This window comes from Oncorhynchus mykiss, chromosome 10 (assembly GCF_057628025.1).
Source record: "Oncorhynchus mykiss isolate SJ-2025 chromosome 10, ASM5762802v1, whole genome shotgun sequence".
NCBI classification, from domain to species: Eukaryota; Metazoa; Chordata; class Actinopteri; order Salmoniformes; family Salmonidae; genus Oncorhynchus; species Oncorhynchus mykiss.
This window is the reverse complement of record NC_143031.1, coordinates 21,545,001-21,568,463: the sequence shown is the minus strand read 5'-3', so window position 1 is coordinate 21,568,463 and position 23,463 is coordinate 21,545,001. Positions and strand designations below refer to the sequence as shown.

General features: G+C 42.4%; 1 protein-coding gene across 3 annotated transcripts in view; it reads left to right on the top strand.

Annotated features, from left to right (window-relative positions):
- The first annotated feature begins 2,095 nt into the window (after nucleotides 1-2,095).
- Nucleotides 2,096-23,463, top strand: part of LOC110533502 (galactosylgalactosylxylosylprotein 3-beta-glucuronosyltransferase 1) — a 52,713-nt gene continuing 31,345 nt past the window's right edge. For 2 of the 3 annotated variants that reach the window (XM_021617769.3, XM_021617768.3), the window contains exon 1: nucleotides 2,195-2,705. The gene's annotated coding sequence lies outside the window, so the exon portion shown is untranslated. Of the gene's footprint in view, nucleotides 2,706-23,463 lie in introns of all 3 variants that reach the window. The other variant, XM_036989898.2, reaches the window with a different exon arrangement.

Here is a 23,463-nt window from a genome sequence, read left to right as displayed (position 1 = left end):
ATAACACTTGAATTTTCATCAACATTTATAATGAGTATTTCTGTGAATTCATGTGGCTCTCTGCACAATCACCGCATGTTTTAGAACTACTGAACGTAATGCACCAATGTAAAATGAGATTTTTTGATAGAAATATGAACTTTATAAAACAAAACATACATGTATTGTGTAACATTAAGTCCTATGAGTGTCATCTGATGAAGATCATCAAAGGTTAGTGATTCATTTTATCTCTATTTGTGCTTTTTGTGACTCCTATCTTTGGCTGGAGAAATGGCTGTGTTTTTCTGTGACTTGGTGGTGACCTAACATAATCGTTTGTGGAGCTTTCATTGTAAAGCATTTTTAAAATCAGACACTGTGGCTGGATGAGAATGTTATCTTTAAAATTGTGTAAAATACTTGTATGTTTGAGAAATTACATTCATGAGCTTTTTGTTGATTTGTATTTGGCGCCCTGCAATTTCATTGGCTGTTGGCGAGCGGAACGCCAGTCCTAGACAGGTTAAAGCTTGATCAGAAATGGGTCTTCCAAATGGACACTGACCCCAAGCATACTTCCAAAGTTGTGGCAAAATGGCTTAAGGACAACAAAGTCAAGTCAAGATATTGGAGTGACCATCACAAAGCCCTGACCGCAATCCTATAATGTGTAGGGAGAACTGAAAAAGCGTGTGCGAGCAAGGAGGCCTACAAACCCAACTCAGTTACACCAGCTCTGCCAGGAGGAATGGGCCAAAATTCAATCAACTTATTGTGGGAAGCTTGTGGAAGGCTACCCGAAACGTTTGAGCCAAATTAAACAATTTAAAGGCAATGCTACCAAATACCAATTGAGTGTATGTACACTTCTGACCAACTGGGAATGTGGTGAAAGAAATAAAAGCTGAAATAAATAATTCTCTCTACTATTATTCTGACATTTCACATCCTTAAAATAAAGTAGTGATCCTAACTGACCTAAGACAATGTTTACTAGGATTAAATGTCAGGAATTGTGAAAAACTGAGTTGAAATGTATTTAGCTAAGGTGTTTGTAAACTTCCGACTTCAATTGTATTGTGGCGAAATCCTGCACGGAGCCTTCACCGTGCGCTGCCACTTTAAGAGCACATCAGCAGTAAGGAAGGAGGAAATAAAGACAGCTCTTTCAGCTCTTTGCGGAGGAGCTCTTGGTTGGCGCGGCAGTTTGATTGTGTGTGCTATGCTGCAGATGCCCTTGTTTATTTTCAGCGTGTGTAGTTTATAAAGTATTTAACTCAATCATCGGTGTGACCGCTCTAGGTCGTGGTTGTTATCGTTTGGGACCACACCGGTTATGGATCGCATGGATTAGTAGCAACATTGATGCGAAGCTTTGACATACAAACCAACAAAACATCAGATGGTCAGACAGTACACCGGCAAGCCCCCTTTGTTGTCTGTGAACACCACCCACATTTATACCCTCTGCACTCCTCCACTGGAAGATAATTCAGATTATTGCAAATCCCCTGACTGGGTTCTTTCTTGTAAATTGTTTCTATGAAGTTGCTGTTCAATTGCGCTGCCATTATTATTATTATTATTATTATTATTATTATATTATTATAATAATAATATGAGGTATTCTGGTGGGGTTACCCCTGTGCTGTGATGTGGGTTTTATAGGGTGTGTAATTCCTTTTTCTCTCCACTGGCTATCTAGTAAACAGGCTACACTCTGGGCAGTCTCTTCTGCTAATGTGTGTGGGTCTGGTAGTGGTACTCCGCCTATTCTACTCTTTTCCTTTCGGCATAGTTAATGGCCTGGCGCCTGAACAAAATCTTTATCTTTACCCCTCTCTAATAAATACCGCTACAGTATATTATGTCTGTTTTAACACATTTTAAAACAGACACATATTACACAAGTGCTTCTGAAATTATTATTGAAACAAAAACCTGATGTCTGAGAGTCAAGAGAAACCTTATCTTTTTTATTTTTTTATTTCTCTTTTTTGCCAGGCCATCCAGCCACTTTGTGCGCCAGTAGTACATGCAATCAGCTAACTCATTTCTACAAGGTGTGGGGGGTGGTCTTTGCCTGGAAAGAGATACTCCGTTAGTCCCTTATAAACACACTCACAAATGTCTCACTCCAAGGTGTCTGCCTCTCTCTCTCTCTCTCTCCCTCTGCCAGATTCAGCTAAGCACATGCACTAAGAGAGAAAGAGAGCGGGAGAGATGGACAGAGGGGAGAGAGCAAGCGAGAGAGAGACAGAGAGCTCCGAGAGAGCTGAGAGAGCAAGCAAGAGAGGGAAAGAGCTGAGAGAGAGCAAGCTAGAAAGGGAGAGAGCTGAGAGAGAGGAAAAGAGAGTAAGCAAGAGAGTGCGTACTGTATACTACAGGATGTGCTGCCTTATCTATTCCCATGTCTGTATGCGTGTGAACCGAAGCAAGGAGTGAGCATTGGGAGTATTTTCTGCTTCTCCTTTCAGCCAGAGTGAGCATTGGCAGTATTTTCTGCTTCTCCTTTCAGCCAGGTGTTTTTCGGGGTTGAACATTTCAATAGGAATGTCAGCTACAGTGTTGGCATGAAATGAAATGTGAAAAGGCTTTGAGTCTGTCTTGGAAGTGGAACAGAGCTTGGAAACATAGGAGAGTGAACTTGATTTCATGGACTGAATTGGATTCTACGCAGCAAGGGGAACGCTGTCAGACTGGAGTTACAATTAAGACTTAAAGTAAGTTCTAATCGTCTCTCTTTCTTCATTGATGCCTCCTTTGTCCAAGTCCTTTATCACTTGAAGATGCTAGAGGTTAATCTAGTCAGTCTTTCAGTCTTGTGTTCATTGAAGGGAGTGAACCATGTACAGGTGCTGAACTCCTCCATGTCTTCTGTGTTGTTTTGTTGCCGTCACCAAAGGACATGTTGAAGACAAAAATATTATGTGTCATGGGTCTACAGTTAGCATCCTGAGTGTCATGTTCTAAACAGAAGAAACTATTTCCCTACTGAAAATGTAGATTTTTTTCCTTCTAAATATTGTGTTCCTTTGTAATAACAATGCAAACACATTTAGAGCTAAACTTGTTTAAAATGCATTTTCAGTTTCAGCAAGTTTATTGCAAATAGATTGAAAATATAGATTGTGTTTTTAACAAACTCAGCAAAAAAAAGAAATGTCCTTTTTTTCAGGACCGTGTCTTTCAAAGACACAATTCGTAAAAATCAAATAACTTCACAGATCTTCATTTTAAAGGGTTTAAACACTGTTTCCCATACAATTAATGAACATGCACCTGTGGAACTGTCTTTAAGACACTAACAGTGTCCCAGACGTGCTCAATGGGGTAAGCAATTAAGGTCACAGTAAAGAAAACGTAGGACACTAAAGAGGCCTTTCTACTGGCTCTGAAAAACACCAAAAGAAAGATGGCCAGGGTCCCTGCTCATCTGTGTGAACGCGCCTTAGGCATGCTGCAAGGAAGCATGAGGCCTGCAGATGTGGCCAGGGCAATAAATTGCAATGTCCGTACTGTGAGACACCTAAGACAGCGCTACGGACAGCTGATCGTCCTCGCTGTGGCAAACCACATGTAACAACACCTGCACAGGATTGGTACATCCGAACAACACACCTGCGGGACATGTGCAAGAAGACAACTGCCCGAGTTACACCAGGAACGCACAATCCCTCCGTCAGTGCTCAGACCTTCCGGAAAAAGGCTGAAAGAGGCTGGACTGAGGGCTTGTAGGCCTGTTGTAAGGCAGGTCCTCACCAGACATCACAGGCAACAACGTCGCCTATGGACCAGACAGGACTGGCAAAAAGTGCTCTTCACTGATGAGAGGTGGTTTTGTCTCACCACGGGTGATGGTTGGATTCATGTTTATCGACGAAGGATTGAGCGTTACACCGAGGCCTGTACTCTGGAGCGGAATCGATTTGGAGGTGGAGGGCCCGTCATAGTCTGGGGCGGTGTGTCACAGCATCATCGGACTGAGCTTGTTGTCATTGCAGGCAATCTCAATGCTGTACGTTACCGGGAAGACATCCTCCTCCCTCACGTGGTACCCTTCCTGCAGGCTCATCCTGACATGACCCTCCAGCATGACAATGCCACCCGCTATACTGCTCGGTCTGTGCGTGATTTCCTGCAAGACAGGAATGTCAGTGTTCTGCCATTGCCAGCGAAGAGCCCAGATCTCAATCCCATTGAGCACGTCTGGGACCTGAGGGCTAGGGCCGCCCCCCACCCCCCACCCCCCCAGAAATGTCTGGGAACTTGCAGGTGCCTTGGTGGAAGAGTGGGGTAACATCTCACAGCAAGAACTGGCAAATGGTGGCCACACCAGATACCGACTGTTACTTTTGATTTGGACCCCCCCCCCCCCCCCTTTGTTCAGGGACACATTATTCCATTTCTGTTAGTCACATGTCTGTGGAACTTGTTCAGTTTGTCTCAGTTGTTGAATCTGGTTGTGTTCATACAAATATTTACGCGTTAACTTTGCTAAAAATAAATGCAGTTGACAGTGAGAGGACATTTCTTTTTTTGCTGAGTTTATTAGAATTAATCTTTTGAAAGTATTTTTGTACAAAGTGTACCGACATTGTAGGATAGATTTGAAACCATATCAGCCTTCATTAAACCTGATTTCATGTTACTTTGATCAATATATTTACTGCTTGATAAGAGCTATGCGGAAACAGATTAGGATTAATGAGTTGTAGTAGCTGTGTAGACTGTAGTCAACAGAACGTATTTGCTTTGCTCAGGTGTAATTAATCATGTTGTTCTCGGTTATCTTGACATTCTAACCTGTAAGTCTACTCCAGGGAATGAATCTATAGTTATTACCAGAGCTAACTTGCTCTCATCAAGAGTTACAGCTAGCAATGCTTGGTGACTACTGGACAACAACCCCCTATAGTCAATTACTAGCATAATAAAAAAATCCCCATAAAAAAATCTGTCTGTTTAGGCGAGAGATATATGCATGTTTTTTTTTTATTGACTCTGCCGAAGTCAGCCTTCCGCCTCTGCGATGGAAGGTGGCAGAGCTACCGTGGAGTTTGTCAGACCGGGAGGCATCCCAGAAATCTGTCTTCTCATGAAAACATTTGTAGCGTCCGATTTAGGTTACAAACTCATATGAACCCACCATCGAAAGGTGGTACCAGTTTAAAAAAATATAGAATTTTATATGAAAGTATATTCGTTTTTAAAAAAGTGCTAAATATAAACTGTACCAGTCAAAAGATCGGACACAACTACTTATTCAAGGGTTTTTCTTTATTTGTACTATTTTCTACATTGTAGAATAATAGTGAAGACATCAAAACTATGCAATAACACATATGGAATCACGTAGTAACCAAAAAAGTGTTAAACAAATCCAAATATATTTTATATTTGAGGTTCTTCAAAGTAGCCATCTTTTGCCTTGATGACAGCTTTGCACACTCTTGGCATTCTCTAAACCAGCTTCACTTGGAATGCTTTTACAAAAGTCTTGAAGGAGTTCCCACATATGCTGAGCACTTGTTGGCTGCTTTTTCTTCACTCTGCAGTCCAACTCATCCCAAACCATCTCAATTGGGTTGACGTTGGGTGATTGCGGAGGCCAGGTCATCTGATGCAGCACTTCATCTCTCTCCTTCTTGGTCAAATATCTCTTACAGCCTGGAAGTGTGTTGAGTCATTGTCCTGATGAAACACAAATGATAGTCCCACTAAATGCAATCCAGATGGATGGCGTATCAGTGCAGAATGCTGTGGTAGCCATGCTTGTTAAGTGTGCCTTGAATTCTAACTACATTGCTGACAGTGTCACCATTAAAGCACCATCACACCTCCTCCAAGCTTCACTGTGGGAACCACACATGCAGATATCATTCGTTCACCTACTCTGCGTCTCACAGACACAGCAGTTGGAACCAAAAATCGCAAATTTGGAATCATCAGACCAAAGGACAGATTTCCACCAGTCTAATTGCCATTGCTCATGTTTCTTGGCCCAAGCAAGTCTCTTCTTTTTATTGATGTCCTTTAGTAGTGGTTTCTTCGCCGCAATTTGACCATGAAGGCCTGATTCACGCAGTCTTCTCTGAACAGATGTGAGATATGTCTGTTACTTGAACTGTGTGAAGCATTTATTTGTGCTGCAATCTGAGGTGCAGTTAACTCTAATGAACATATCCTCGCAGGCAGAGGTAACTCTGGGTCTTCCTTTCCAATGGCGGTCCTCATGAGAGCCAGTTTCATCATAGCGCTTGATGTTTTTTGCAACCTCACTTGAAGAAACATTCAAAGTTATTTAAATTTTCCCCATTGACTGACCTTCATGTCTTAAAGTAATGATGGACTGTTGTTTTTCTTTGCTTAATTGAGCTGTTCTTGTCATAATTTGAACTTGGTCATTTACCAAATAGGGCTATCTTCTGTATACCACCCATAACCTGTCACAACACAACGGAATTGCCCGCGCCTCGTGAGTTTCGATTTGTTTACTAAACGCGCAAACAAAAGGAGGTGTTTGGACATAAATTATGAACTTTATTCGAACAAATCAAACATTTATTGTGGAACTGGGATTCCTGGGAGTGCATTCTGATGAAGATCATCAAAGGTAAGTTAATATTTATAATGCTATTTCTGACTAATATTGACTCCAACATGGCGTATATCTGTTTGGCTTGATTTGTCGTCTGAGTGCCGTACTCAGATTATGCTTTTTCCGTAAAGTTTTTTTGAAATCTGACACAGCGGTTGCATTAAGGAGAAGTTTATCTAAAGTTCCTTGTATAATAGTTGTATCTATTATCAATGTTTATTATGAGTATTTCTGTGAATTCATGTGGCTCTCTGCAAAACCACTGCATGTTTTGGAACTACTGAACATAACACGCCAATGTAAAATGAGGTTTTTGGATATAAATATTCACTTTATCGAACAAAACATACATGTATTGTGTAACATGAAGTCCTATGTGTGTCATCTGATGAAGATCATCAAAGGTTAGTGATTCATTTTATCTATATTTCTGCTTTTTGTGACAACTCTCTTTGGCTGGAAATGTCGCTGTGTTTTTCTGTGACTTGGTGGTGACCTAACATAATCGTTTGTGGAGCTTTCGCTGTAAAGCCTTTTTGAAATCAGACACTGTGGCTGGATTAACGAGAATGATATCTTTAAAATTGTGCCTAATACTTGTATGTTTGAGAAATTTGATTTATGAGATTTCTGTTTTGAATTTGGCGCCCTGCAATTTCATTGGCTGTTGGCGAGGGATTCCACTCCCAGACAGATTAATTGAAATGCATTCCAGGTGACTACCTCATGAAGCTGGTTGCAAGCACGCCATGAGTGTGCAAAGCTTTCATCAAGGCAAGTGGTGGCTACTTTGAAGAATTTAAAATATAAATTACATTTTTATTTGTTTTAAAACTTTTTGGGTTACTACATGATTCCATGTGTGTTTTTTCATATGTTAGCTTCGTAGAAACCCAGCCTGGGCCCTTAGTCAGTTAATAAGGTCTATCAGTTTATTTAAGTTCCTAACTTCTGATGGAACGGAATTGTTATGTTTTTCCTTCCCCAGTCAATTTTAAACTTTCTGTGGACCTTTTGTTAAGATGGATGAACATTATTTAAACCGAGCATCCATTTTTGTAAGGAACATCATAAGCCCTACAATCCTATATGCAAACGGAATGGTCTGTCTTGTTCAGGTGTTCCAGAAGCAGTTATCAGAATTTTGTATTGATGTCAATCCTCTGTAAAACTCTGCCTACTACACTCTTTGTAAAAAAGTTGCTAAGTAGAACCATATTGGGTTCTTCAGCTTGTCTCCATAGGGGAACCCTTTTTGGTGCTAGGTAGAACACTTTGCAGGTTGAACCTTTTTATAGTCACTTGTTTTGTAAATAAGAATATAATGTTTCTGAACAATTCTACATTAAAGTGGATGCTACCATGATTAGAGATAATCATAAATGAATTACGAGTTAGAAAGTTAGAGGCACAAAGATCGTACCCCTGTTACCAATAACAGGGGAAGTAACATTGGGGGGTATGATATGTATGCCTCTAACTTTCTCACTCATCATTATTCACAATTCATTCATGATTATCCGTAATCATGGTAGCAATAACAAATACAATTAAAAAGCTTATTCAGATTCAGAAGGGATCTATGTAGAATCCTTCTTGCCTTCCAAAGAATCATCAAAGACCACTTTCTATCAAACTGTTCTTAGGATGAAAAAGCCTCTAGGTAGAACCTTTTGCCTTACAAAGAACACTCGTCTTCCAAAAAGGGTTCTTCAGATGAAAACGGTTCTTGGTAGAAACCTATCCCTCCGCAAGAATCTCCATTGAAAGTGCTTTTTAGTCCAGGACTAGGCTTAATCTGTGTCCAGGAAACCTCCTCATAGTGTTTTTGTCCCAGGCCTAACTAATGTATAGGCCAACATGCCATTGCACCAATGCTGGAGGGGTCTCAGAGTAATAGACTTGATAATGATATGCATTATCTGGTGTTCATTTGCAATGTCAACAAAAAGCAAAGCCAACAGATAATACATCATAAAGGGCTATTGGTAATGTAGCCGCAGGTAGTCCCTTTTTAAATCAACATAATTTACTGACAGCCAGCACAGTCACATTAAGATCATCAGATATGCGCATATGCAAACAGCTATGATCTAATATTTAAATATGCATTGACCTTAATCAGAGCCGAGGTTTGATGAACAGAAACTCTATTCTTTCCCACAAACACGTGTTCCCATATCTCCTCGTGCAAAAACTGTGTTTTAATGGAAGGTAAAATACTTTTGGAGGATAAGAAACTAGAACTTGGTTACACTATTGCTTTAGATTAGAAGCATCATGGACTTTCTAAACTCCTTCTCTCCAGGCTAGTGTAAGGCTACTGTACAATGAGCTATTGATGTGTGTTCAAAACAAGTGCTTTTGATTCTGTTCTACTGAGGTAGTGCTGCCTGAAGTTCAAAGCCATCTTTCTGAGGATGATCAGAGAGGTATCTCCAGCCTTAAGCAGAGGGAATTCTGCATAAGCAATACACAGAGCAAGGGTTGTGCTTAGCTACTTTTGTCATACTACCACAGTAGCAAGTCGACTCTTAAATCTCTCTTTCTCTCACTCTCGCTCTCTCACCATCTTTCTCTGTGTAGTTTTTCACAGCCAAAACACAAATGGAATCCAACTGCATAAATCTATATTTAATTTGTGTTATCTACGTTAACCTGCCTTAAAACCACTGAGCAAATGTATAAGAAGTGACTACTATAAGTAAGGAAGTGCTCCTTATTTAGTCCTTCTCTCTTGTATTGGTTTTATTTTCCCAGTTAAAACACATTAAGTCTAGTCTTGGATTGAAACACCCTAAACAGTTATCCTTCAATGTCAGAAAGAAACATTCAACTGCAGGGGCTTCTGAACACAATGTAATCCCCTGTTAGAGACTGACAGGTTCCATGCTATGTTTACATTTATTGGAACTCTCCTGTGACTGGACTCTTTACACAGCAAGAGAGAGGCAGTACTGCATGCTGTGGATTAAAAACATGGGCTATGAAATGTCTACATACTCTTTATGTAGACAAATCAACCAGCCCCAGAATTTCCACTTCCTGTTTGGAAGTTTGCCTGCCCTATGAGTTCTGTTATACTCACAGACATAATTCAAACAGTTGTAGAAACTTCAGAGTGTTTTCTATCCAATAGTAATGATAATATGCATATATTAGCATCTGGGACAGAGTAGGAGGCAGTTCACTATGGGCACGCAATTCATCCAAAGTGAAAATGCTGCCCCCTATCCCTAAAAGGTTATTAATTGAAAGCAAATACATGGAATGAGTTTGACACTCCTGATATAAATCAACAGTCAGAACCTTGAAAGTTGCGGGGTGACCGGTAGCCTAGTGGTTGGAGCGTTGGACTAGTAACCAAAAGGGTTGCAAGTTCAAATCCCTGAGCTGACAAGGTAAAAATCTGTTGTTCTGAACAAGGCAGTTAATCCACTGTTCCTAGGCTGTCATTGAAAATAAGATTTATTTTCTTAACTGACTTGCCTAGTTAAATCAAAGGTGCATGGAGGTGTGGTTTGGAGCTTTGCTTCTCTTTTGAGAGAAAGGAGCAGAGACGCCCTTTCACTTTGACTCCGACTTTGAGGTCTAAGATTTGATGTTTTCATTGAAAATGTGGCTTTTGAAACTCTCCGACAGCTCAATTACAGAGTTGAAAATCCATATCTAATAATATCTTCCATGATGAACTCAAATTGTACTGAGATAATTAAATTCCCTGAGTGTATTTACTGTTTTAGTGACTAGTTCAATAATACATTATGATATGATTAGAAATGCATGATATCTGCCATAAACTCATGGTATTACACACCATTGTAGAGGTGAGGTGAGCTGTCATACTGCTCAAGCTTGACAATAATCAAATGTCTATGTGCTGTCATCTTCCTGCCTGGGTTTGCTGGCTCTTTTGTATGCTCCAAACCAAGTTAAACATGACTGATTTTAGTACAATTGCACACACTTCACTATCAATTTCAGGGGTATGTCAAGGCTGCACTGTTTTGACTTATTCATTCAGAATCCATCTGCCCAGGTGCTTATGTTTCTGAGCATCGGTGAAACACCGCTAATCCGCCACGCTGATCTGCTCATGAGAAAGAAAATGTTTGCTCAGATTGCACAAACACAATCATCCTATCTGCAGCCCTTTGCAGCTCCACCAATGTGGAATGTGGAAAATTTGTAGAATTAAAACAAGATATTTTCTCAACTCTGTGTAATTATTGTATTTTTTGGTTTTGGTGTTATGGATGGAATTGTGTTTGTTTTACTTTGGAAATTATTGTTCAATGACCTGTCCTGAGTCTGAAATGTACTATTTTGCTTTGTCTGTTATAAAGTGAAATAAGTAGGAGAGCGAAACACACATTAAAAATTATGCTAAACTGGTCCAGCTTGTTATCTACACATTTATTTTTTTCCTTATTTATCAAGCATAAACAGTAAGAGTAACAATAATAGTAACAGTAATAGTACAAACGGACATTATCACAGTTTTTGGAGTGGGTATAGGATTCAATGGTGATTGGCAGGGGAAATCGTTGTCTCCTGAATTGACGCTTTGTCACACACCTGAAGAATTATTCCAATCTTTTACATACTGTTGTTCAGGTTAGTTATCATTGTTTTAGTTTACAATGGAGCCCCTAGTTCCACTCTTCATACCCCTGATACCTCCTTTGTCCCACCTCCCACACATGCGGTGACCTCACCCATTACAACCAGCATGTCCAGAGATACACCTCTCTTATCATCACCCAGTGCCTGGGCTTACCTCCGCTGTACCCGCACCCCACCATACCTCTGTCTGCACATTATACCCTGAATATATTCTACCATGCCCAGAAATCTGCTCCTTTTATTCTTTGTCCCCAACGCTCTAGGCGACCAGTTTTGATAGCCTTTAGCCGCACCCTTATACTACTCCTCCTCTGTTCCGCGGGTGATGTGGAGGTAAACCCAGGCCCTGCATGTCTCCAGGCACCCTCATTTGTTGACTTCTGTGATCGAAAAAGCCTTGGTTTCATGCATGTCAACATCAGATGCCTCCTCCCTAAGTTTGTTTTACTCACTGCTTTAGCACACTCTGCTAACCCTGATGTCCTTGCCGTGTCTGAATCCTGGCTCAGGAAGGCCACCAAAAATTCTGGGATTTCCATAACCAACTATAACATTTTCCGTCAAGATAGAACTGCCAAAGGGGGAGGAGTTGCAGTCTACTGCAGAGATAGCCTGCAAAGTAATGTCATACTTTCCAGGTCCATACCCAAACAGTTCGAACTACTAATTTTAAAAATGACTCTCTCCAGAAATAAGTCGCTCACTGTTGCCGCCTGTTACCGACCCCCCTCAGCTCCCAGCTGTGCCCTGGACACCATTTGTGAATTGATCGCCCCCCATCTAGTTCCGGGGTTTGTTCTGTTAGGTGACCTAAACTGGGATATGCTTAACACCCCGGCAGTCCTACAATCTAGCTAGATGCCCTCAATCTCACACAAATCATCAAGGAACCCACTAGGTACAACCCTAAATCTGTAAACAAGGGCACCCTCAGACATTATCCTGACCAACTGGCCCTCCAAATACACCTCCGCTGTCTTCAACCAGGATCTCAGCGATCACTGCCTCATTGCCTGTATCCGCTACGGATCCACAGTCAAACGACCACCCCTCATCACTGTCAAACGCTCCCTAAAACACTTCTGCGAGCAGGCCTTTCTAATAGACCTGGCCCGGGTATCCTGGAAGGATATTGACCTCATCCCGTCAGTTGAGGAAGCCTGGTCATTCTTTAAAAGTAACTTTCTCACCATTTTAGATAAGCATGCTCCGTTCAAAAAATGCAGAACTAAGAACAGATATAGCCCTTGGTTCACTCCAGACCTGACTGCCCTCGACCAACACAAAAACATCCTGTGGCGGACTGCAATAGCATCGAATAGTCCCCGCGATATGCAACTGTTCAGGGAAGTCAGGAACCAATACACGCAGTCAGTCAGGAAAGCAAAGGCCAGCTTCTTCAGGCAGAAATTTGCATCCTGTAGCTCTAACTCCAAAAAGTTCTGGGACACTGTAAAGTCCATGGAGAACAAGAGCACCTCCTCCCAGCTGCCCACTGCACTGAGGCTAGGTAACACGGTCACCACCGATAAATCCATGATTATCAAAAACTTCAACAAGCATTTCTCAACGGCTGGCAATGCCTTCCTACTGGCTACTCCAACCTCGGCCAACAGTTCCGCCCCCCCCGCAGCTACTCGCCCAAGCCTCTCCAGGTTCTCCTTTACCCAAATCCAGATAGCAGATGTTCTGAAAGAGCTGCAAAACCTGGACCCGTACAAATCAGCTGGGCTTGACAATCTGGACCCTCTATTTCTGAAACTATCCGCCGCCATTGTCGCAACCCCTATTACCAGCCTTTTCAACCTCTCTTTCATATCGTCTGAGATCCCCAAGGATTGGAAAGCTGCCGCAGTCATCCCCCTCTTCAAAGGGGGAGACACTCTGGACCCAAACTGTTACAGACCTATATCCATCCTGCCCTGCCTATCTAAGGTCTTCGAAAGCCAAGTCAACAAACAGGTCACTGACCATCTCGAATCCCACCGTACCTTCTCCGCTGTGCAATCTGGCTTCCGAGCCGGTCATGGGTGCACCTCAGCCACGCTCAAGGTACTAAACGATATCGTAACCACCATCGATAAAAGACAGTACTGTGCAGCCGTCTTCATCGACCTTGCCAAGGCTTTCGACTCTGTCAATCACCATATTCTTATCGGCAGACTCAGTAGCCTCGGTTTTTCTAATGACTGCCTTGCCTGGTTCACCAACTACTTTGCAGACAGAGTTCAGTGTGTCAAATCAGAGGGCATGCTGTCCGGTCCTCTGGCAGTCTCTATGGGGGTGCCACAGGGTTCAATTCTCGGGCCGACTCTTTTCTCTGTATATATCAATGATGTTGCTCTTGCTGCGGGCGATTCCCTGATCCACCTCTACGCAGACGACACCATTCTGTATACTTCCGGCCCGTCCTTGGACACTGTGCTATCTAACCTCCAAACAAGCTTCAATGCCATACAACACTCCTTCCGTGGCCTCCAACTGCTCTTAAACGCTAGTAAAACCAAATGCATGCTTTTCAACCGTTCGCTGCCTGCACCCGCGTGCCCGACTAGCATCACCACCCTGGATGGTTCCGACCTAGAATATGTGGACATCTATAAGTACCTAGGTGTCTGGCTAGACTGTAAACTCTCCTTCCAGAGTCATATCAAACATCTCCAATCTAAAATCAAATCTAGAGTCGGCTTTCTAATCCGCAACAAAGCCTCCTTCACTCACACCGCCAAACTTACCCTAGTAAAACTGACTATCCTACCGATCCTCGACTTCGGCGTTGTCATCTACAAAATAGCTTCCAATACTCTACTTAGCAAACTGGATGCAGTTTATCACAGTGCCATCCGTTTTGTTACTAAAGCACCTTATACCACCCACCACTGTGACCAGTATGCTCTAGTCGGCTGGCCCTCGCTATATATTCATCGCCAGACCCACTGGCTCCAGGTCATCTACAAGTCCATGCCAGGTAAGGCTCCGCCTTATTTCAGTTCACTGGTCACGATGGCAACACCCACCCATAGCACGCGCTCCAGCAGGTGTATCTCACTGATCATCCCTAAAGCCAACACCTCATTTGGCCGCCTTTCGCTCCAGTTCTCTGCTGCCTGTGACTGGAACGAATTGCAAAAATCGCTGAAGTTGGAGACTTTTATCTCCCTCACCAACTTCAAACACCTGCTATCTGAGCAGCTAACCAATCCCTGCAGCTGTACATAGTCTATCGGTAAATAGCCCACCCAATTTTACCTACCTCATCCCCATACTGTTTATATTTATTTACTTTTCTGCTCTTTTGCACACCAGTATCTCTACCTGTACATGACCATCTGATCATTTATCACTCCAGTGTTAATCTGAATTTTTTTTTTATTATTCGCCTACCTCCTCATGCCTTTTGCACACAATGTATATAGACTCTTTTTTTTCTACTGTGTTATTGACTTGTTAATTGTTTACCCCATGTGTAACTCTGTGTTGTCTGCTCACACTGCTATGCTTTATCTTGGCCAGGTCGCAGTTGCAAATGAGAACTTGTTCTCAACTAGCCTACTTGGTTAAATAAAGGTGAAATAAATCAAATAAATAAATAACACCCCTGGGCCAGACTACACTCAATCATAGGACCTACTGAATAAATACTTAAATGTCGAGACTGAGTCTACGTCTCGCACATGGATAGGCAGACCATTCCATAAAAATGGAGCTCTATAGGAGAAAGCCCTGCCTCCAGCTGTTTGTTTAGAAATTCTAGGGGCAATAAGGAGGCCTGCGTCTTGTGACAGAAGCGTACGTGTAGGTATGTACGGCAGGACCAACTCAGAAAGATAGGCGCAAGCCCATGTAATGCTTTGTAGGTTAGCAGTAAAACCTTGAAATCAAACCTAGCCTTAACAGGAAGCCAGTGTAGAGAGGCTAGCACTGGAGTAATATGATAAAAAAATTGGTTCTATTCCAGATTCTAGCAGCCATGTTTAGCACTAACTAAAGTTTATTTATTGCTTTATACGGGTAGCCGGAAAGTAGAGCATTGCAGTAGTCTAATCTGGAAGTGACAAAAGCATGGATTCAAAACCAAGAACACGACACTAACATAAGACAGAACACCAATACACAGGAACAATACCAACTGGTGAGTGACCCTGGGAGAGTGACATATAAAAGGGAGGAAATTATGAAGGTAATGGAGTCCAGGTGTGAATCATAGGTGCGGGTAATGATGAGTGCCAGGAATGGTGGTTAGTAATCTGGCGACGTCGCACGCCGGAGGGGAGGAGCAGGAGCAGACGTGACAGACATCCCCAAGAGGTAAAATATATAGTGAAAACAAAACGGAACCTTGAGGAACACCGAAATTTACAGTTGATTTGTCAGAGGACAAACCATCCACAGAGACAAACTGATTACTTTCCAACAGATAAGATCAAAACTAGGCCAGAACTTGTCCGTGTAGACCAATTTGGGTTTCCAATCTCTCCAAAGGAATGTGGTGATCGATGGTATCAAAAGCAGCACTAAGGTCTAGGAGCACGAGGACAGATGTAGAGCCTTGGTATGACGCCATTAAAATGTTATTTACCACCTTCACGAGTGGAGTCTCAGTGCTATGATGGGGTCTAAAACCAGACTGAAGTGTTTCGTATACATTGTTTGTCTTCAGGAAGGCAGTGAGTTGCTGTGCAATAGCTTTTTCTAAAAATGTTGACAGGAATGAGAGATTTGATATCGGCCGATAGTTTTTTATATTTTCTGGGTCAAGGTTTGGCTTTTTCAAGAGCGGCGTTTTTATTGCCACTTTTAGTGAGTTTGGTACACATCCGGTGGATAGAGAGGCTTTTATTATGTTCAACATAGGAGGGCCAAGTACAGGAAGCAGCTCTTTCAGTAGTTTAGTTGGAATAGGGTCCAGTATGCAGCTTGAAGATTTAGAAGCCATGACTATTTTCATCAATGTGTCAAGAGATATAGTATTAAAGAACTTGAGTGTCTCCCTTGATCCTAGGTCCAGACAGTGTTGTGCAGACTCAGGACAACTAAGCTTTGGAGAAATACGCAGATTTAAAGATGAGTCCGTAATTTGCTGTCTAATGATCATAATCTTTTCGTCAAAGAAGTTAATGAATTTCACTGCTGAAGTGTAAGCCATCCTCTCTTGGGGAATGCTGCTTTTTAGTTAGCTTTGCAGCAATATCAAAAATATATTTTGGATTGTTCTTATTCTCCTCAATTAAGTTGGAAAAATAGGATGATCAAGCTCTTCGATACTACACTGTACTGTCTTTCCAAGCTAGTCGGAAGACCTCCAGTTTGGTGAAGCACCATTTCCATTCCAGTTTTCTGGAAGCTTGCTTCAGGGCTCGGGTATTTTCTGTATACAAGGGAGCTAGTTTGTTATAACAAATGTTTTTTGTTTTTAGGGGTGCGGCTGCATCTGGAATATTATGCAAGGTTAAATTGAGTTCCTCAGTTAGGTGGTTATCTGATTGTTGTACTCTGACGTCCTTGGGTAGGTGGAGGGAGTCTTGAAGGGCATCTAGAAATCTTTGGGTTGTCTGAGAATTTATAGCACAGCTTTTGATGATCCTTGGATGAGGTCTGAGCAGATTATTTGTTGCGATTGCAAACGTAATAAAATGGTGGTCCGATAGTCCAGGATAATGAGGAAAAACTTTTAGATCCACAACATTTATTCAATGGGACAAAACTAGGTCCAGAGTATGACTGTGACAGTGAGTAGGTCCAGAGACATGTTGGACAAAACCCACTGAGTCGATGATGGTTCTAAAAGCCCTTTGGAGTGGGTCTGTGGACTTTTCCATGTGAATATTAAAGTCACCAAAAATTTGAATATTATCTGCCATGAATACGAGGTCCGATAGGAATTCAAGGAACTCGGTGAGGAACGCTGTATACGTCCCAGGAGACCAGTAAACAGTAGCTGTAAAAAGTGATTGAATAAGCTGCATAGATTTCTTGACTAGAAGCTCAATAGACGAAAAGTCTTTTTTTTCTTCTTTTTTTTTGTAAATTGAGTTCTTGATTCTTTTTAAGTCTAATACTGCGGTTAATGGAGTCGCCAATTACTAGAGTATTCAATTTGTCAGAGCTAATGGTGGGAAGCTTCAGCGTCTCAGACCCCATAACGGGTGGAGGAGAGACCAGAGAAGCCTCGGCCTCTGACTAGTTGCTTAATGGGGAGAACCGGTTGAAAGTTTCTGTTGGCTGAATGAGTGACACCGGTTGAGCATTCCTACAGCATTTCCTTCAAGAAGCCATGAGAAAGTTGTCCGGCTACGGGGACTGTGCGAGGGGATTTCTACTACTATCTGTACTTGTTTGTGGCACAGATGCCGTTTCATCCTTTCCTACACTTAAATTACCCTTGCCTAACGATTGCGTCTGAAGCTGGGCTTGTAGCATGGCTATAGGCGATCTTTCTCCTGTATATTATTGTAATGAGTATGATGGGAGACAGTGTGCTGGTTTCAAGCGCAGGGCGCAGCAGGTGATTATTAGTAAAATACCACAGGAGGAGGCAGGTAGCTGGGTCCAGGGACAGGGACAGGCAGAAAGTCATACATAGGGACTCCAAAAAGGTAACAGTACAGGCAGGGAAAAGGCTAATAATGTAGTCCAGGAGATCAGGCAAGAGGTTGACGACAGGAAATCTGATAGGCAAAAGTACTGGCAGGTAATAGGCAAAAAGGCGTCGTTAGTGAGGATGGCCAAAAACTACGATACATGGGAGGACTACTACTGAAATAAACAGCGCTCTGAATAGACCATGTATCAAAACAAATGGAACAATGGAATAGTCCCAAAAGTAAAAACCCCACACCCATCGTTCACTCCAGGCATGGTCAATCAAACAGTCAAAGTATTTGAAAGAAAACAAATAGGCTACTATTTGAACCCATGTGTGATCACAAATCAGACGTTACTTTTGAAACACAAAGGGAGGAGGAGCAGCAGGAGTTGGGAGCAGAGAGGAACACAACAAGCCGGTACCCAGAACCCCCACTCATTGCCTGGACCTGTGGTGCCTTTGTTGCCATAGCAACTGTCATTAAGTGTAATAGTGTGGTTTGTATTGGAGTCACAAGGGGGGTTTCAATCGACAAAGACAAGTCGGCTCCTTTGTCTGTCTGTGGCCTCTATCAATTCTTTGTCCTTCAATATACAGTGCTGTAATTAAGTACAGCAAGTTGGTATAAACATCCTCTGTGTCTGTGACTAAAACACTAACTCCTGAAGCATGATGTACGGAAAAAGGCACTTATTATTCATAAGTCAATGAAAAGGGCACATTCCTATCACGCCTCCAATAATAAGGACATCAGTTTGATTAATCATCACGTGGGTTTAGTTTTGCTTGATTTGATATTTTGAAAGACATACTGTATAATATACTGTGTACTATCCAGAGGGGTACAGAACAATCATGTTAATATGGGTTCGGGGACAACACATGCAGTTTATGTAAAGTCTGCTTCCAACTCGCACTCTCAAACATGTAGATCCCCTGAACGCAGCTCACTTTCCAGCTCACACTCTGAAACACATAGATCCCCTGACAGCAGCTCACTCTCCAGATTCCAATCACCTGAATTCTGATCACCTGTTCATACACCTGTATGTCATTATCACACACTATTTAGTTCAGTTCTTTGCAAGGTATTATTTGCTTGGTGACACACTTCTAGTCAGAGCTCTTTTGCCTTTAATCCTCCCGTATATGATAGTTTTTGCCTGCCCCACTAACAACACCTTTTGCCTATTCCCTGCCTGTACCTTAACCTATTGGATTTCCTGTAATCAACCGATTGCCTGATCTTCCAGATGATGTTACTAGCCTTTTCCCTGCCTGTACTGTGCCTTTTTGGACCCCCTGTGTATGAACTTCTGCCTGCCCCTGGACCCAGCTACCTGCCTCCTCCTGTGTATGAACTTCTGCCTGCCCCTGGACCCAGCTACCTGCCTCCTCCTGTGGTCCTTTACAAATAAACACCTGCTGCATCCTGCGCTTGAAACCAGCTCTCTGTCTCCCATTGTGTTGATTACAGTTTTGTGTTAATGCAACTTGTTACATCTGCACCAATTACTTGTGGAGTCCATTCCTAGGACCATGTAAATGTCCTCTGTTGAATCAACTTCTACTCGCCTCCCTCTGGTTCTCGGCTGCATCGTGACATCGTTTTATATCACTTCACTGCAGCGTTACATCAAAGGGGCAGTCCTTAGAAAGACATTTATCCAACTCGAATGCTTCATGGGACAGATATGGCAAAGCAATCACTGAATTTGTCTTGATCAGGAGGATCAATCGATTTTACTGTGTAAAAGTATTTGCCCCTATCTAATTTTCTTTACTTTTACATATTTTTCATACTGAATGTTATCAGATCTTCAACCAAAACTAATATTAGATAAAGGGAACCTGAGTGAAAAAATAACACAACAATTACGTACTAATTTAATTTATTTCATAAACAAAGTTATGAAACACCCAATACCCCTGTGTAAAAAAGTAATTGCCCTTAATAACTGGTTGTGCCACCTTTAGCTGCAATGACTCCAACCAAACACTTGCAGTTGTTGAGTATCTCACGTCACTGTGGAGGCAGCAAAGCATCCCTAAACCATCACCAAAATGCTTGACCGTTGGTATTAGGTTCTTACTGTGGAATGCAGTGATGGTTTTCGCCAAGCATAACTTATTTATTATTTAACAAGTCAGTTCAGAACAAATTCTTATTTACAATGACTGCCTACCCCAGCCAAACCCTAACGAGGACGATGCTGGGCGTATTGTCCGCCACCCTGTGGGACTCACAATCATGGCCGGTTGTGATATAGCCTGGAATCGAACCAGTGTCTGTAGTGACGCATTTAGCACTGAAATGCAGTACATTAGACCGCTGCGCCACTCGGGAGCACAAATATGGGACCCATGTCATCCAAAAAGTTATCCTTTTGACTAATCTGACCACAGAACATTCATAAAAGATTCTGGATGATCATCCAGATGCTTCCAGGAGTTTTTTGGGCAATCTTTAATCACTTTTTGGTTGAAAATGGTCCCATTATGTCTGGTGAAAACCTAACACTGTATTCCACTGTAAGAGCTATTCCATGCGAGAAATTGCCAGGAAACTGAAGATCGCGTACAACACTGTGTACTTTTCCCTTCACAGAACAGCGCAAACTGGCCCTAACCAGAATAGAAAGAGGAGTGTGAGGCCCCGGTGCACAACTGAGCAAGAGGACAAGTCATTTAGAGTGTCTGGTTTGAGAAACAGATTCCTCACAAGTTCTCAAGTGGAAGCTTCATTAACATAATTGCAAAAAGGTTTTCCAGTGATCAATTAGCCTTTTAAAATGATTGACTTGGATTAGCTAACACAACGTGCCATTGGAACACAGGAGTGATGGTTGCTGCTCGCCTATGCACGTAGATATTCCATTAAAAAATCTGCCGTTTCAAGCTACAGTAGTCATTTACAATGTCTACACTGTATTTCTGATCACTTTAATGTTATTTTCATAGACAAAAAATGTGCTTTTCTTTCAAAAACAAGGAAATTACCCCAAACTTTTGAACGGAAATGTATCTGCAAGGTCCCCGAGTTCAGCAGTGGATTTCAAACACAGACTCAACCACGAAGACCAGGGAGGTTATCCAAAGCCTTGCAAAGAAGGGCACCTACGGGTAGATGGGTAAAAATATTTTAAAAAGCAGACATTGAATATCCTTTTGAGCATGGTGAAGTTATTAATTACACTTTGGATGCAATACATCCAGTCACTACAAAGATGCAGGTGTCCTTCCTAACTCAGTTGCCGGAGAGGAAGGAAACAGTTCAGGGAATTCACCATGAGGCCAGTTATAGAGTTTAATGGCTGTGATAGGAGAGAAATTAGGATGGATCAACAACATTGTAGTTACTCCACAATATTAAACTTAATTGACAGAGTGAAAGGAAGAAAACCTGCACACAATATATATTCCAATGTATGCATCCTGTTTGCAACAAAGCACAAAAGTAATACCACAAAACATTTGGTAAATCCAATACAACACATTACTACAAAAAAAAATCTATGTCTGAAACACATGCTTCTAGCGAGGGCATTTTTGGGGCTTCACCATGTTTCATTGAAATGTACAGCTCTGTGTCATCCGCATAGCAGTGAAAGTTAACATTGTGTTTTCGAATGACATCCCCAAGAGGTAAAAATATATAGTGAAAACAATAGGTGTCCTAAAACGGAACCTTGAGGAACACCGAAATGTACAGTTGATTTGTCAGAGGACATAGCTACACTGTTTTTATTCGGTCATGTTTCCGGGTCACCTTGCCCTGGTTAAAATCAATGGTTTGCGCTTTCAGTTTCACGCGAATGCTGCCATCAATCCACGGTTTCTGGTTTGGGAATGTTTTAATCGTTGCTATGGGTACGTCATCGTCAATGCACTTTCTAATGAACTCGCTCACCGAATCAACGTATTTGTCAATGTTGTTGTTGTTGGACGCAATACGGAACATATCCCAATACACGTGATCGAAGCAGTTTTGAAGCGTGGAATCAGATTGGTCGGACCAGCGTTGAACAGACCTGAGCGCGAGAGCTTCTTGTTTTAGTTTCTGTCTGTAGGCAGAATCTCTCGAGTGAGCATCTCTCGAGTGAGCCATGTTTCCGTGAAGCAAAGAAAGTTACAGTCTCTGATGTCTTTCTGGAATGCTACCCATGCTCGGATTTCATCAACCTTGTTGTCAAGAGACCGGACATTGGCGAGTCATCAACTGTTCTGCCTGTGATTATTATTTTTTGACCATGCTGGTCATTAATGAACATTTGAACATCTTGGCCATGTTCTGTTATAATTTCCACCCGGCACAGCCAGAAGAGGACTGGCCACCCCACGTAGCCTGGTTCCTCTCTAGGTTTCTTCCTAGGTTTTGGCCTTTCTAGGGAGTTTTTCCTAGCCACCGTGCTTCTACACCTGCATTGCTTGCTGTTTGGGGTTTTAGGCTGGGTTTCTGTACAGCACTTTGAGATATCAGCTGATGTACAAAGGGCTATATAAATACATTTGATTTGATTTGACTACAGCTCTGCATTTAACACCATAGTACCCTCCAAACTCGTTATCAAGCTTGAGACCCTGGGTCTTGACCCCGCCCTGTGCAACTGGGTACTGGACTTCCTGACGGGCTGCCCCCAGGTGGTGAGGGTAGGTAACAACATCTCCACCCCATGGATCCTCAACACTGGGGCCCCACAAGGGTGTGTTCTGAGCCCTCTCCTGTACTCCCTGTCCACCCACGACTATGTGGCCATGCACGCCTCCAACTCAATCATCAAGTTTGCGGACGACACTACAGTAGTAGGCTTGATTACCAACAACGACGAGACGGCCTACAGAGAGGAGGTGAGGGCCCTCGGAGTGTGGTGTCAGGAAAATAACCTCACACTCAATGTCAACAAAACAAAGGAGATGATTGTGGACTTCAGGAAACAGTAGTGGGACAGTAGTGGAGAGGGTAGTAAGTTTTAAGTTCCTCTGCGTACACATCACGGACAAACTGAATTGGTCCACCCACACAGACAGCGTCGTGAAGAAGGCGCAGCAGCGCCTCTTCAACCTCAGGAGGCTGAAGAAATTTGGCTTGTCACCAAAAGCACTCACAAACGTTTACAGATGCACAATCGAGAGCATCCTGTCGGGCTGTATCACCGCCTGGTACGGCAACTGCTCCGCCCACAACCGGAAGGCTCTCCAGAGGGTAGTGAGGTCTGCACAACGCATCACCGGGGGCAAACTACCTGCCCTCCAGGACACCTACACCACCCGATGTCACAGGAAGGCCATAAAGATCATCAAGGACAACAACCACCCCAGCCACTGCCTGTTCACCCCGCTATCATCCAGAAGGCGAGGTCAGTACAGGTGCATCAAAGCAGGGACCGAGAGACTGAAAAACAGCTTCTATGTCAAGGCCATCAGACTGTTAAACAGCCACCACTAACATTGAGTGGCTGCTGCCAACACACTGACTCAACTACAGCCACTTTAATGATGGAAATTGATGTAAAATATATCATTAGCCACTTTAAACAATGCTACTTAATATAATGTTTACATACCCTACATTACTCATCTCATATGTTTATAATGTACTCGATACCATCTACTGCATCTTGCCTATGCCGTTCTGTACCATCACTCATTCATATCTTTATGTACATAT